Here is a 15287-nt window from a genome sequence, read left to right as displayed (position 1 = left end):
TTTATTCGCTATGTGATCTTAGTTCCATCACTGAGCTCTTGGAGTTCCAGTGTCCTTCTCTATAAAATGGGAAAAAGAATAATGACCTTCAAGTTTTATTCATGTAAATGTTCATTTACTCTAGCACAGTTTATTAAAGGATGATCCTTTCTTTACTGAATTGCAGTAATACCTTTGTTCTTTGTCATGTATTAAGTACCAACATATGTGTGGGTCTGTTTAAGAATTTTCTTTTTTTCCTTCTGGTTTATATGTATATTCTTGTGCCAATTCTATATCGTTTTAATTATGAAAGCTTTACAAAATAATCTTGGTATCTAGTAGAGTGTCTTCCAACTTTGTTCTTTTTTGTTTGCGCTTATCTTGGCTCTTTGCTTTTTCATATGCAATATATGTGTATATATATATATATATATGAACCAGTTTGTCAGGTTCCAGAAAAGAAAGAAAAAACCCACAAACCTCACTGGTGTTTTGATAGGGATTGCATTGAATCTATAGATGAATTTGGGAGGAAGTGACATCTTTGTAACATTTAAGCTTCCAATTCATAAACATGCTATATCCCTTCATTTATTTACATCTTCTTTAATTTCTTAGTAATATTTATAATTCTCTGTGTAGAAGACTTGTGTATCTGTTAAAATTTTCACCTCAATGATGGTGATTTTTGATGTTATAAATAGTATGTATACATATATTTACATTTTATGTTGATTCTTGCTCATATGAAAAATACAACTGAATTTAGTATGTTGATCTTATATTCAGTGATCCTGCTAAATCCATCTAGTATTCTATTAGTTTACAGATTCTTTCGTTTTCTATATATGCAATTAAGATGTTTGACACATTTTAGCTTTCCACTTCCAAATTCCATGATGTTTATTGCTTTTTTATGCCTTACATCATTAATCAGGACTCCTGTACAGTATTGAATAGAACAGATGATAGCTCGCGTCCTTGTATCTTTCTAGATAGCAGGGGAAATCTTTCAGAATTTTGTCATTAATTAAGATAGATATAATATCAGATCAAGGAAGTTTCCTTTTATTCCTAATTTGCTAAAGATTTAAAAAATTATTAATGGTATTTAATTTTATCAAAAGCATTTTCGCTCATCTATTGAGTTGATCAGATAATTTTTCTGTTCATGCGGCAAATTACAATGATGGATTTTCAAATTTAAACCAAACTTGTATGCTTGGAATAAACCCAACTTAGTCTTAATGTATTATCTTCTATACACTGATTGGTGGTTTTGATTTTGCTAATATTTTCTTAAGATTTCTGTGCTTAAAATCTTAAACGTGAGAGAGACTGGCCTAATATTTTGCTTTCTAATAATGTCCTTGTCAAGTTTTGGCATCAAGTTTTGCTGACTTTATAAAACCAGTTAAAAAGTGTTCCCCTCTTTGTCCCTACCCCCCACTGCCCCATTTTTTGGTGTAATTTGTGTGATATTATTATTATTTCTTCTTTAAATGCTTGGAAGAAAACCACTGGTGAAGCCAGCGGCTTGGAGTTTTGTCTGTTAGAAGATATTAAAGAATGGATTAAATTTCTTTAATAGACACAAGACTGTTCAGATTTTGTTAAATGTGATTTTTAAGGAATTTATTCATTTCAACCACATTTTCAAATACATCGGCATCAAATTGTTCAAAATAGCCTCGTTATCTCTTTTGAAATTGAGTATAATTTACATAAAATAAAATGAGTAATCTTAAGTGTGCAGTTCAGTAAGTTTTTATAAATCAATCAAAGTTACAGATCACTGCAGAAAGTTCCCTCATATCCCTTCCCAGTGAATATTCATACCCCCTCTACCCAAGATAACCACTATTCATGTATCACAATAAATCAGTTGTACCTGTTCTTGGACTTTATATAAATGAAATCACACAGTATTTATTTTGCGTTTGGCTGCTTTTGCTGAATGTAATGTTTTTGAGATTCATCTGTGTTATGTTTGTCAGTGTTTTTTTTAATTGCTGTACGGTATTCTATTGTATAAAGATAACACAATTTTTAAATCCATTTTTTTGTTAATGTCTTGCAGGGAAGTTATTCATTTTAATTATCTTTTCAAAGAACCAATTTTTTTTGCTTTTTTAAAAAAATTTCATTAATTTCTGCTTTTCATTTCTACCTCCCTACCTGTTTTTTAGCTTCTTGAGAAAGAAGCTTAAATAATTGATTTTAAACAAGTTTCTAACATGTGCATTTAAAACTATTAAAATTTTCTTTAAACCCTATTTTACTTCTATTTCACAGATTTGGCATGATAAATTTTCATTGTTTTTCCTTCAAATTATTTTCAAATTTTAAATATTACTTCTTAATATTTAACAAAAACAACTAGAAAATCTCCCCATGTTTGAAAATTAAATAATGTATTTCTAAAGAACCCATAGAAATACATTATTTAATTTTCAAACATGGGGAGATTTTCTAGTTGTCTTTGTCATTTATTTCTGGTTTTAGTCTATTACGGGCAGAGAAAATATGCCTCTTTAGCACTAATAATACTTCTTGTACTATTCGTAGTTTTTTATTAGTACGCCTACACCAGCTTTATTTTAATTAGTGTTTGCAATATCCTTTTATTTTTACTCATTCTGGTTCTTATATTTTAGGTGTGTGTCCTGGAAGCAACATATGGTAGAGTTTTGTTCTTTATTCTCTAAGTTTACCATGTTTATGGTTTTATAGTATATTTAGTCCATTTATATTTAATTATGATATATTTGGGTTCAAATATATCACAATTATTTTACTGTGTTTTCTATTTGTCCCATCAATTCTTTTTTCTGCTATTTTTGTCTTCTTTTGAGTTGACAAAATATTTTTATAGTCTTGTCCCTCTATTGTCTTATTAACTGTACATTCTTTTATTTTATTTTAGATTTTATACTAAAAATTGCAAAATAAATGTTTGACTTATTCTAACTTAAATTTTACTTTGACCACTTCAAGGGTAAATCAAGCCTTAAAACCTTTCACTACATTCACCATTTTCTCACCTTTTGTGTTATTATTGTCACATTTTAAAATTATGTATAAAATACATTCAGTCATATGTATATATGCGTGTGTTATACACACACATACACACACATATATATAATTTATTCCCATAAGATGTGTTTTATTAAATAGTCAATATTTGTTTAGATTTATTCACATATTTACCCTTTCTGGTGCTCTTTATTTATTTCTGCATTCCTGTACTTCTTCTACCGGGGTTCATCTTCCTTCTGCCTAAAGAACTTCCTTTAGTATTTCTTTAATGCTACTGTGCTAGTGGCAAATTTTCTCAATTTAGGGGGGATTATCTAGAAACATTTTAATTTTTTCTTAATCCCTGGCTTCCTTGGTCGCCCTGAGATAATTTATTTGGGTCTTCTCCACCTAATAAGATTGACAGACCTCCTGATTGCCACTTTTTGTTCACCTAAGAATTGCAGTTGTACTATGGAGGGAAAAAATGACAAATATAAGGTTTTTCTCAATACATTTTTCTTTTCTTCAAGATCTTGATCTATTGAATCCTGGCTGCCTTAATTGCTCTCTGATGAGAACAGAGTTGGTTTTTTTTTTTTTTTCCTTTTATTTTACCTAGCTTTTATAGTTGTTGATGGGAAGTTTAGTCTGAGTCAGGCCTCTCTGTAATAGCTAGAAACAGAACCCACAAGTTCTTGCTTGTTTTTCATAATACATATAGATTAATAAGAAGTTTCTCCTCATCCTCATGGTGACCTTTCCATTATTTTCCCACAGCTCCTATAAATCCCGTTGAGTCTCCTTTCTCTAGATTAAATAACTAAATTTCTTCAGTTCCTGTGACATAATTTCCTGATCCCTCACCCTTCTGGTTCTCAAGTTTATCTTTTATTTTTGAAATGGGGAGAAGAAAGATTATGATTCTTGGTGTTAGAGTCAAATAGGGTTACTTTTAATTCCTAGGTCAGTCTCATATTAATTGCTAGGCCACGGACAAGTTAATTAAGCTTTTGACTTTTCATTTGCAAGATAAAGGATGTTATCCAGGTTGCAGTTTCGTTTGAATGAAAAGAGCACCTGGATTATAGTAGACACTCAATAAAGGTGGCTGCTGCAGTTGCTTTCATATTTGTATACTTGTTATCTCCCAGAGAGGGAATATATTGAGGATAAATTCTTCATGTTGTTGTTACATGTTTGCTACAATCTTGTGTGTTTCTGTTCTTTACATGTACCTGGTTTAGTTATCTCATTCCATAAAACCTATGGGATCATCCTCAAAGAAAGAATAATCCTGAAATATGTTTTTACCTCCCTCTTAGTACCGCCTTCATCTTGCCTGAACTAACATAAATGGGAGGAAAGATGTTTCTGAAAAAATGTGACTGCAGGAATACTATTTAAACAGTAAAGTGTTCCTCCCCCCTTTCTAGAATGATCCTTTATCAGGATTTCACTTGGCTTTCCTCTATTTTACAACAGAAAATTAATAAATATTTTAGATGCAATCTTAACCTAAGGTCAGCAGCAGCTGCTGTGTACTTGTTTGAAAAGGCTGTTTTCTTCCTCTCATTTCTGACCTGTCTGAATCCCGTTATCAGTGCCTGCACATTTTCGGTAACTGATTGTCATTACATTGTAAGGACGCTGCCTGGATGATTGCTCCCCAACCAGAGATGCCAGCCAGCTGAAACATACCAGGAGAAAACAAAGGACATTCCTGACTTGGGGAAAAATGGAGCAGGAGAAATTTGCATGTGTTTGACATTTATATTCTTTTGAGTAGCTTTTGTCTCTTTGAAAATTCCCTGAACTTACTACCTCAAGCAGAAGAATGCAATCTAAATGTAAGGGAGAAAAGAGAGCCTGCTTTGAAGATGGAGAGTAGTATATAGAATTAGAGGTTCTTTTCTCTCTTTTAAGGCTTTTTTCTGGTATGGAAAAGGACAGAGTTGTAAAATTAATAAGGATACAATTACTTTAATTTCTGATGTGTTGGGGAGTAATTCTATTAAACTATAATACATCTATAGGCTTGTTATGCCAGTGCTTCCTCATAAAATCTTTCTATCTCACCTTTGCACAGGTAATTTTTGTATTATTGATCACATATAAAGGGAATGCCTTAAAGGAATATAACTTATGTAGGGAGTCTCCGTGTGGGGACAATAGAGGTTTATTTGCACTCCAAGCTTCTGATCTCAAATGGTAGAATTTCATATCAAGACTGATAAGCCCAAGTGATTAAACCCCAGAGGCAGCACTAGTGCCCTGGCCTCAAACTTTATTTCACTTCTGACAGATGCAGAGCTCATCCGTTGGTGCACGCTCTAGAGAATAAGATGAGTGGAAACTTATTTTCTAATGAAAGCTTGGCAGAAGAGGGTGATCCTTTTAGATCAATACATTACACACAATTTTCTTTTCTCTCTTTTTTTTTTTTCACACAATTTTCAATACCAGAGATTACCTTGATCGATGTGAAGCCATGGGTACCTTCTACTATTATCTTGCACCCTCAATACCTGAGATACCTAAGAACTCAATACCTGGACTCATGCTGTTTATAGAGTTAAAGCAGTTTCTAAAAATTCAAAAAAGCAGTTATAGTTAAAGCAGCTAGCTTTTAAGTTTTTCAAAACCTTTTTTCAATTTTGTTTTCTTTGGGAGCCCAATACATAAACGGTAATTGTTAAGAAGAGATAAGCAGGATGCTAACCCAATGTCCTGTCCTTTTGCTTTCCCCTTCATCCTGGTGAAATGCCAGCTGTATCTCACCAGAGTCCCACGGGCTCCAGGAAGCAGAGTTTGTAAAACACTAGTCTAAAGAAGTCAAATAAACATGTTCATTATTAGAGGAGGATTGCACTGGCTAGGCATGACTTCTAGAGGCCAAGTGAAATAACACCATCATTGGGAGAAGTGTGCTTTTCTGTTGTGTGTGGGTTTTTTTTTTGTGTGTGTGTTTTTTTTTGTGTTTTTTTTTTACGAAATTAACTTTTTTCAGAAAGATTTGATAGTGTTTGAATTTTATCATTTCCATTCTGATATATCCCCAGAACCTTTTAAGAGTCTGAAAGAGATTGCTAGGGATCATGTGAATACTTTTCTATTTTCTCATCTTCCAAATGGCTTAGAGTGATTTTTCTCTTACTCCATCCACCTATATGCAGCCATCATTAATGGGCATGTTTGGCGTCTTGTAAATTTCTGTGAATTTTAATCTGGGCTCCATGTATTACAAAGGACATAGCTGACTGGTATAAAATCTGTTTTTACAAACTGAAGTGACTTTGTCTCTAGCTTATGAAATCTATTGCATATGGGTAGGGGGCTGCAGGAGAGATGAGAATCCCTGAAGAACCACAAAATTGTACGTGTTTCCAGAATTTAAGACTGATCATTAGATGTGGGCCTAATAAATCCTAATCAGGATTTTTTGAATTTGAAATGACTCAAACTCTGACAGTGGCTTAAGCAAAAGGAATTTATTGGCTCACATAACTGCAAAATCTAGGAGAAGGGCTGTCTTCACGGTTTGCATAGTGTTATCTGTTTTTTGCCACTCTTGCTCTCTGTGTCATATTTCTCTAACGGAGCTAGCCACAATGTTTTCTCTTCAGATTGGATTCCTCCAGACATCAGGTATAGGGCAAGGTAGGGGAAGTGGCATCACTGCAACAGTTTTGGGCTTAAACCAACCCAATTAAGCAGCCCCAGCAGTAAGAGAGAGAGTTTCTTTTCCTAGCATCAGATTACAAAATCCTACAGAAGATGCTCTTAGCCAGTTTGGGTCATGTTTCCACCTGTGGGCCAGTCAATGGTTAGGGAACATGAAGATATTCTTTTCAGTTCTGTATCCCTACAGAATATTCTTGGCATTTACCTCATTCCCTCAAGGTTTTGGTCAGCTATTCTGGCTGTCATTTAAGAATGATGTTTTACTATGTTATTCCTCTGAAATAATATTTGTATTTTTCCCGGACCCCTCCAGAGTCTTTACCCAAATGTTTTGGCAATAAAAATACAGTGGCTACTTGGGATCAGTGTGGCTCTATGAGGAAGAATGAGGAGCCAAAATCACAGCGAAACCAACCAAGAAGTCTGCATGGGGTGAAACAATAAGTATAGTCTTTCCTCAAGTCAGTAACCCAGAAATGGCAAATACTTAGCGTGTAGACTACTACTACCCTTCCTGAGCTCATGGCAGACATCAGTAACCAATCATACTGCTATTTCTGCTAAGCCTGGACATAGCCTCAGAATCTTTTCAAAAGAGCCCTCCAAGAACTCAATATTGATGTGCAAAATATGCTTGTTTAGCCTCCCTGGGATAACCCCAAAGTGTCAATACTTCCCCAGTCTCTCTTATTCTTCTCCAATATTCAGAACCTTAGGGACATCTTGAAAGTTTTTAAAATATGTGAATTTAAATTTCCTAGTAAGTCCTGTCTGTTGGAATGCCAGGGAGCTGCTTTAGTTGTTTTTGTCACATTTAAACGAATGAGGCAATTGACTAATGGAAAAGACCTAGGATTACGAGACAATAAATAAGCTTTGGGAGTGTTTTCTTCTAAAATCTATTCTTACAATGCTGTTACTGGATGCTTGACAAATTCTTCCTGATGTTAAGAAAGAAACCATCTACCCACTCCACGTTGACACGACCCTAGTATTATACTGTCTTCGTCAGGATCACTTCACTCTTTCAGAAAATGCTTTCCCAGGAAGATGAATATTGAAAATAATTTCATTGTACATTCTGAAGATCCATGAACTCTCCAACAGAAAAACATAAAACATTAAACAAATTTATACCCTAAGACCCGTTGAACATGTCCCCTCAAAATTCTCATTATGCTGTGTCTGTGCCCACCAATCCTAACCAAGCTCCTCACATTGAAAGACATGCTTAAAAGGATACTTCAAATATCATGAATGCCCCCACTTTGCCCTTCTCCATTTGTGAGGATACAAACACTCTTTTAAGGTAGTGTTCTCCCTTTCCACAGTAAGAAAAAACTCAACTTTGTCTTATCAGGTTGTTTGGGTGATATTTTGGGGAGCCACTCTATGACAGTGTCAATAGCTACTGAGTTATATACGTTGAAGTTCAGATGAATACAATAAACAATTATGGGGCGACTTTGATGTGTAAAGCACCTAGAAATTCAGTGGAAGAGGCTCAGATGATGCGTAAGACGCCCCTCCTGTCCTTTAAATCCTCACAAACTAATGGAGGTATGTAAGGCAAGTAAGTGCAATACTAAAAAAATATTATCAGGTGGTTTTGAGAGAAAGAATTGAATTGAAATAGAATATCTCAGAAGACAACTTAGAAGAAGTGTGTCTGAATTTCACACTGAAACAAGGCTAATATGTCAAAAGGGGAATGGGAGTGGGGGAGAACATTCTAGACTGAGGAAATAGCATGAGCCAAGGGCAAAGAAGTGGAAAAGGTCAGAGTGTATCCCCACAACTCAAGTAGACCCATAGGCTGATACAAATAGTGAGAAATGAGGCTAGAAAGTTGGATGCAGATTAAGCATTATGTTACGTACTTGGAATGTCCGGAACGAGTTCTAGGTTTTATTCTGTATGCAGTGAGCGCTTTTTTTGAGCTCACCCTCTCTTTTCTCCCCCCTCACCTTCTCCCTTCCTCTCTCTCTCCCTCAGGTTATCTGCCTCTGTTTCTTGCTCCTCCATTTCTTGTTCTTTCTCCTTCTTTCCCTTTCTCTCCACTACCTACAACCCCTCCTGTGTCTGATCCCCTCCTTTTCCCTAATCTAATCTCATTTTATTATCTTTCACATCTCTTTGGCTCATAATCTGTTGTTCTATTTGTGCTCTCCAGCATTCAGATGCTCTCTCTCTCTCTCATGTTTCTACACCTTGCTCTTGTTCCAGCTTTTTTCCCCATCTCACTGTCTAGGTATCCCATTGCTATTAGATGTTTTCCTCTCTATGGTCCCTGTCCTTTTGATTCTTGCCTGAGACCCTTGGCCCTGACCCGTGGGCCCCAGCCTCTCTCCCTCACTTGCCTTCTATATGTGTATTGTATTCATTCTTTCCTACTGCAGCTGCTCTTTCTCTGTGTGGCTAGGAAGATGGCATCTTATTTCCAGACACATGACCCAAAGGCAAGACCTCTTTTTTTGTCCTTCAAATTGAACTGTCCCTGGAAGGGCCCTGGATGGCCAGCCTTGGTTTATGTGTCTGTCTACCCCTGGATCAATTGTGGTGGCCAGGAGAATGGGTACTGATAGTAGCAAGGTTTCCTTCCCACACAGAAGCCAGGGGCTGGCAGCCCTTCCAGAACCACAGAGACTAGGAAGGGATGGCACTCCCAGGTACCCATGCTGGACAGCAGGAATTGATGTTCACTTTGTGATTATTACAGTTCCATTTTACATGTGAAGAAAGAGACCCAGGATATTAAATGAGTCTCCTGGTCACCACCACCCCTATCTGAAGTGATTTCAAATCCATTTATTAATCTCTGTATGATGCCCTCATTCTTTTATTAATTATAAATGAAGGGTCTGCTGCAGCCTCTCCACTGCAAATGTAACCAGTGATTTTGGAGAGCATTTGAATTATGACAGTTGACCTGGTCTGCCTCCCCCTTCCTTCCACTTCCTTCCTTCCTTCCTTCCTTTCTTTTTTCCTGTATATCTCGAAGAGAACAACTGAGGAGAGGGAACACAACTCTTACCTACTTAGGTTCTTCAGTTTACTTTTTCTTCTTTTTAAAGAATAACATTCTAACATTTCTAAGTGCCAAATTTCTTAACATTGAAGTATCCACCTGCCAGGATGCAAGAGTCTATCTGGAAAGATTGGTGAGAGATTCTGTGAAGATCAGACAAGAGAGTGATGTTTTTTATCAGAAGAGAGTAATGCCGCAGGCTGTATATTCTAATGTCTAAGTAAATAAGCAGCATATCATATTTTTTAAAAATCAAGATTAAACCTTTAAGCGGATGCATCATGTGTCAAAACAGAAGAGAAAATACCTGCTAATGTCTCAGACGTTGAGAAAAATGCCGTTGGTAAACTATAATTTATTTTACATTGGAGAAGAGGTATATTGTTGTTGTCCATTATAATGTGTCTTTAATGGATTTATTTCTAAATAGAAAAGGAATAAATGCGTTTTTGAAAAAGTTTGGAAAAGCAGCTAACAGTGAGTTAGAAGCAGAAAGCATTAAGAGCTGGAGGGATCTTCCTTGGCCTTTTTCTTTTTCTAGTAATGTGTTCACATGCTTCAAAATATGCTGTTACTTTAATTTTGCATTATATGATTTTCAGTTAATTTATACATAAAATTGTAAATTTACTCCCGTTTCCTGTCATTCACACTCTTAGACAACATGATTTTTAATTATTGTGTAGATTATCGTAGTATGGTTGTACCATGATCATTTATCATTTCTCTGATGTTGTCCCTCCATGTGTTTCTAGCTTTTCCTCAATGATAAGCTGCCATGAACAACTTTAGGACTCAGTTGGGTACATTTTCCCTGTGAGTTATGATTTTCCCCCCTCACTTCCAGGATGTGCGTGTGTAGTCATAAAGTCTACAATGCTGTTCTATAAGGAATATTTTAAAAATGTTATTTATATGAATCGAATTCTCACTCTGAGGCTATGTTCCTCTAATGCCAACAGAAACAGGAAAACTTGAGAATCAAGACATTCCCGACACAGGGGAACTTAGTTTAAAAAAAGAAAGAAAAAAAGAAACCTTTTATAAAACATTTCAGACTTTCCCCTAAAGGTCAGAGGCTTATGTAACAAATACCCATCCGAATTTATCAAATCTTAACATTTTGTTGTATTTGCTTTAGCTATCTGGATGTTTGTTTAAGAAACCAAACCATACAAATACAGTTCAAGCTCACTTTTGACCCCTGCCCAGAAGTACCCACAATCCTAAAGTGGGTAAGAACACTTCCTATCCATCTATCCATATTTGTGTGCTTTTTTTCACATACGCAGGTATTCAAAAATGGTATTTTTGTGTGTGTAAATTTTTTATATCGGTATTGTCCTATTGTGCGTATCATCCTATTCTTTTATTCAACGTTATGTTTTGAGATGTTTACCTGAGGGTCTATCGTGTTAACTGTGGTATAATATCCTCATTGTATAAAAATACAAGTTATTTCCCCATTGTCTTATTGATGGCTGGTTAGATCTTCTCCTCTTAGTGTCCTATGACAAACCACTGCTCAGTAACCGACTTCATGTATCTCATTTTGCCGTGTGTCATTTTCTCGTGGGGACACACCTAGAAGTGGATTTGCTGTGTTCAAGGGCAGGCACACCCGCAACCTTGCTACCTACTGACTGCTTCCCTAAGTGACTATAGCTTTACTCCCACTGCTTGTGTATGAGAACCATCATTTTCCCTCAACCTTGTCCACACTCTGGTCCCATCTCCTATTTCCAGCCAGTCTGAGGAGTATGCAGTGCTGTTTCTTGGTGGCTTGAACTTGCATTTCCTTTCTGACTGGTATTGCGAGTATGACGGAACATCTTGTCTTGTATTTACTGGTCATTACGGTTTCCTCTTCAGTGAGTTACCTTTGCCCACCCCCGTTTTCCTTACTGTTGGGTTGTTTGCCTTGGACTTTATCTAGAGATGATGTTCATATATTCTTGATAGTAGTCCTTTGTGGAAAAAAAAAGCTTTTTAATATCTTTTTTCAGTCTGTGGCTTGTCTTCGTACTTTATTTATGGACTTATTTGTGTTACAGGAGTTTTAATTTTAAACTAATCAAATTTGTAAATCTTTTATTGTTAATGTTATCTATAAAATCCTTCTTATCCTGTTTTAAGAAAAACATTTTTATAGTGTATAGTTAGAGTTTCAGCTAAATGTTTTAAGGCGTGTTATTCCCATTGAGATCGTCACTCATTTAAAGCACATTTCAGTAAATGTTCTGAAGTAGAAATGTTATTTCCAGTTTTCCATGCAGGAAACAATTTCCCCAATATAACTTACTGAATATGCCATCTTTTCCACCAGTTTGAAATGCCACTGCTGTCATGCTCCAATTTTCCATATATGGGTTTGCTTATGGGCTCTCTCTTGTGTTCCACTGGTCTATTTGCCTGTCTCTGCTTCAGTAAAGCACTATTTTAATCACTATAACTTAATAGTAACTCTTACAGGTAGAGCTCTCCTACCTTATTACTCTTCAAAACTGTTTGAGGTATTCTTGGCCCATTAATCTTCTACAAATTTTAGTATCAGCTTGTAAGAGAAGAAGCTTTAGGATTTTTGCTGAAATTGTATCAAGAAACAATGGATTACTTTGGGGAAAACAGACATTTTTGTAATCTCGAATCTGCCCGTGTAGAAGCATGGAATATCTCTCTACTTATTGAAGACCCTTATGTTCTACAATAACATTTCATAATTTTCTTCTGGTCCTGGGCATCAGCCACCCCGAAGTTTTAGTCTTAACATGCTTTGCATTTTCATCAGTTTCTGCTTTATACCACGTTTACCTTGGTTTAGGGACCATCTTATCACTTTTTATATTTTTTCCTGTATTTCATTTTGATCTGTGTTTAGATCAGAGTGTGGGTCTTCACCTGCAAGCTCATTCCATCTCCTTGACTGGACGTTGAAGCGTAGGAATCTCCTGAAGTGGGGGATTCTGTTCCCTGGGCTCCAGCCTTCTTGGGCAATCCGTGGTAGGCCATATCCTGGCTTCTGAAATTTTGGCCCCTCTCTGGTATGGGGCAGTGTGAAGTGTCTTCTCCCAGTTACCTCTGACTTCTGTCCTGTTCTTATTAACCTCGTGGATCTCTATACTCTATTGTTAGCCTCAAAGGCATTCCTTGTATCCTTTGGTTCTTTTATTCTAGTCCCTGATGGTCAATGAACGAGGCCACCCTTCACACCTAAAAACAGCGTTCTCATCTCCTGGAGGACAGATGCACATTCAAACTGTCCTAGCAGACGACAGGCAACATTCACATTCTATGTCTGATTCACAGAACATGAAGACGAGCAAAGCAGTTGATTCAGTCTTTCTAAGCAATGAAGCTTGCCATTCTTCTTTCAGGACTTTCTGTGTCCTCTCCTGGAATTCTTTGCTTCTAGCTTTTTATGTGCCTGACTTCTTTGCATCAAATTTCCACTCAGATGTCCCCTCTTCGGGGAGGGGTTTAATTGCACATTTTTTGGTGTCTGGAAATTATCATGATTTTTTTGTTTAATTTTGCATTACCTCTTCCTATTACCGTGTTTCCCCAAAAATAAGACCTAGCCAGACAATCAGCTCTAATGCATCTTTTGGAGCAAAAATTAATATAAGACCTGGTATCATATTATATATTACATTACATTACATTACATTACATTATATTATATTATTATATTATATAAGACCCGGTCTTATAGTAAAAATAAGACTGGGTCTTATATTAATTTTTGCTCCAAAAGATGCATTAGAGCTAACTGTCCAGCTAGGTCTTATTTTCAGGGAAACACAGTAGATGGTAAACTCCAGGATGTTTACTTGTTCTTACACCCACCCAAACACCTAGAAGCATGGCCAGCACTTAGCACATGCTCATTAAATATTTGGCGAATGAATGGATGGGCTTGTCCTGTCCATGATTTAGAACTGGTCGCTCTGATGATAAATAGTTCCCAGAACACTTGGGGAATCACCAGACGTGAGGACTAGTGGAGATCACTCATCTGATAGGAAGGAACTGAGGCTCAAGGATTCTCACAGTCAAATAATTAGTGGCCAGACAGGAGACAGCGTTAACTTTCTTTTCTCTGTGCTACAGCAGCTGATTCTGAAAGGTGTACTGGCACTTGGGTTGGAGTCCCTGCCACATGGTTGGTATTCAGTAAAGACAGACACACCAAACACATTCTAGATCTGCCTCTCCTGCTTTTACACATGTAGACTGGGCTAGTCACAAAGTCTTTCTGGGACTCCGTTTCCCCATTTGCAAGATGATGTATGTCTTACTGATTTTATAATGTTACTGTGACAATTAAGTGGGATAATTTTAAAGGATTATTTGGTAATCCAAATAAAGTCCCTGTTTGGCAGATGCAGAAAAAAGGAAGCATACAAGGAAGGTCACTGTCTGTGCCAACTGTACTTATTGTACAGACTAAAGAAAGACTGATGACCTGGGGAAGGAGACACGATACCCAAAGGAAGAGTTAAAGGCAAGGAGAAAGAATGAGGAAGTACCATCATGGTGGAAGGAGTTGGGGAGTGGCCACTTTCTATTTCTTTGTGAAAAGTTGCTGTAACTCTCAGAATCATGACACCGCTGTCCGAGGGTGAAATCAATAATGCAAATTTTAAAATGTATGTCAGAGATCTGTCTGAGATAGTGTGAAATCACCAAATGCTCATCCAAATGGAAAATAAAAATAAGGTGTTCTGAGTGCTCTGGTTTATCATTTATTGATAACATTTCTTGTTTCTCTCAGTCATGTGGATGTCGTAGGGGCAAGATGGGTGTCTGAACCAGAGCGGGTTCTAGAAGGAAATAGGGCTGGTAAGTGGGTGCTGTGTTGGCTACCACCCCGATCTTCTACGGCATGGACTCGGGGCTGGATTACATCAAAATGGAGAAATTGCCTCTAGAAAACCTGATTTTACCAGTAGGAGGTCAATGGTGACCTTTTTTTCAGAGAATAAGATCTATTAGAAGTAGAGGCTAAAAATAGATTGGAGGATATTTATAAGAGTGTATACTGAAGAAGTGAATATAGGCTTTTCAAGATTTTGGTGAATGTCTTGGGGTGGGCAGGGTTGAGAGAGCACTTTTGGGTCGGTGTATCACAGGAGAGATTTGACTATGTTGGTAGGCAAAATATAACAAGATTCAAGACAAGAAGGAAGGGATTCAAAAGAAGAAATATTTCTTCCTTCAAGGAAGAGCGTAAACTATACAGATAATGCTGAGGAAGACTAAAGAAAATAATTGAGTAGGGATGGTTGAAAGTATTCGGAACCAACTGTCGAGATCAGAATTTACTGGCATTCTTTATGAGGGAAACTGGTCTTAGACACAGTTTCCTCTCCTGCTTTTACACATGTAGACTGGGCTAGTCACAAAGTCTTTCTGGGACTCAGTTGGCATCAAAACCAATGCTCTTTCTCAGTGTCTGTAACCATTACCCTGTGTTAAGCCCCTTTCCTGTAAAAAAACACAGTTTGGTTAGAGAATAGTCATTTGGCTTGAAGGGGAAGGATTAATGGAGATAAACTTGTTTGGCCAGATT

The sequence above is a fragment of the Rhinolophus sinicus genome, chromosome 5, assembly GCF_057876585.1.
Source record: "Rhinolophus sinicus isolate RSI-liver-muscle chromosome 5, RSI-T2T, whole genome shotgun sequence".
In the NCBI taxonomy this organism is placed as follows: Eukaryota; Metazoa; Chordata; class Mammalia; order Chiroptera; family Rhinolophidae; genus Rhinolophus; species Rhinolophus sinicus.
This window is presented reverse-complemented; position numbering follows the sequence as displayed.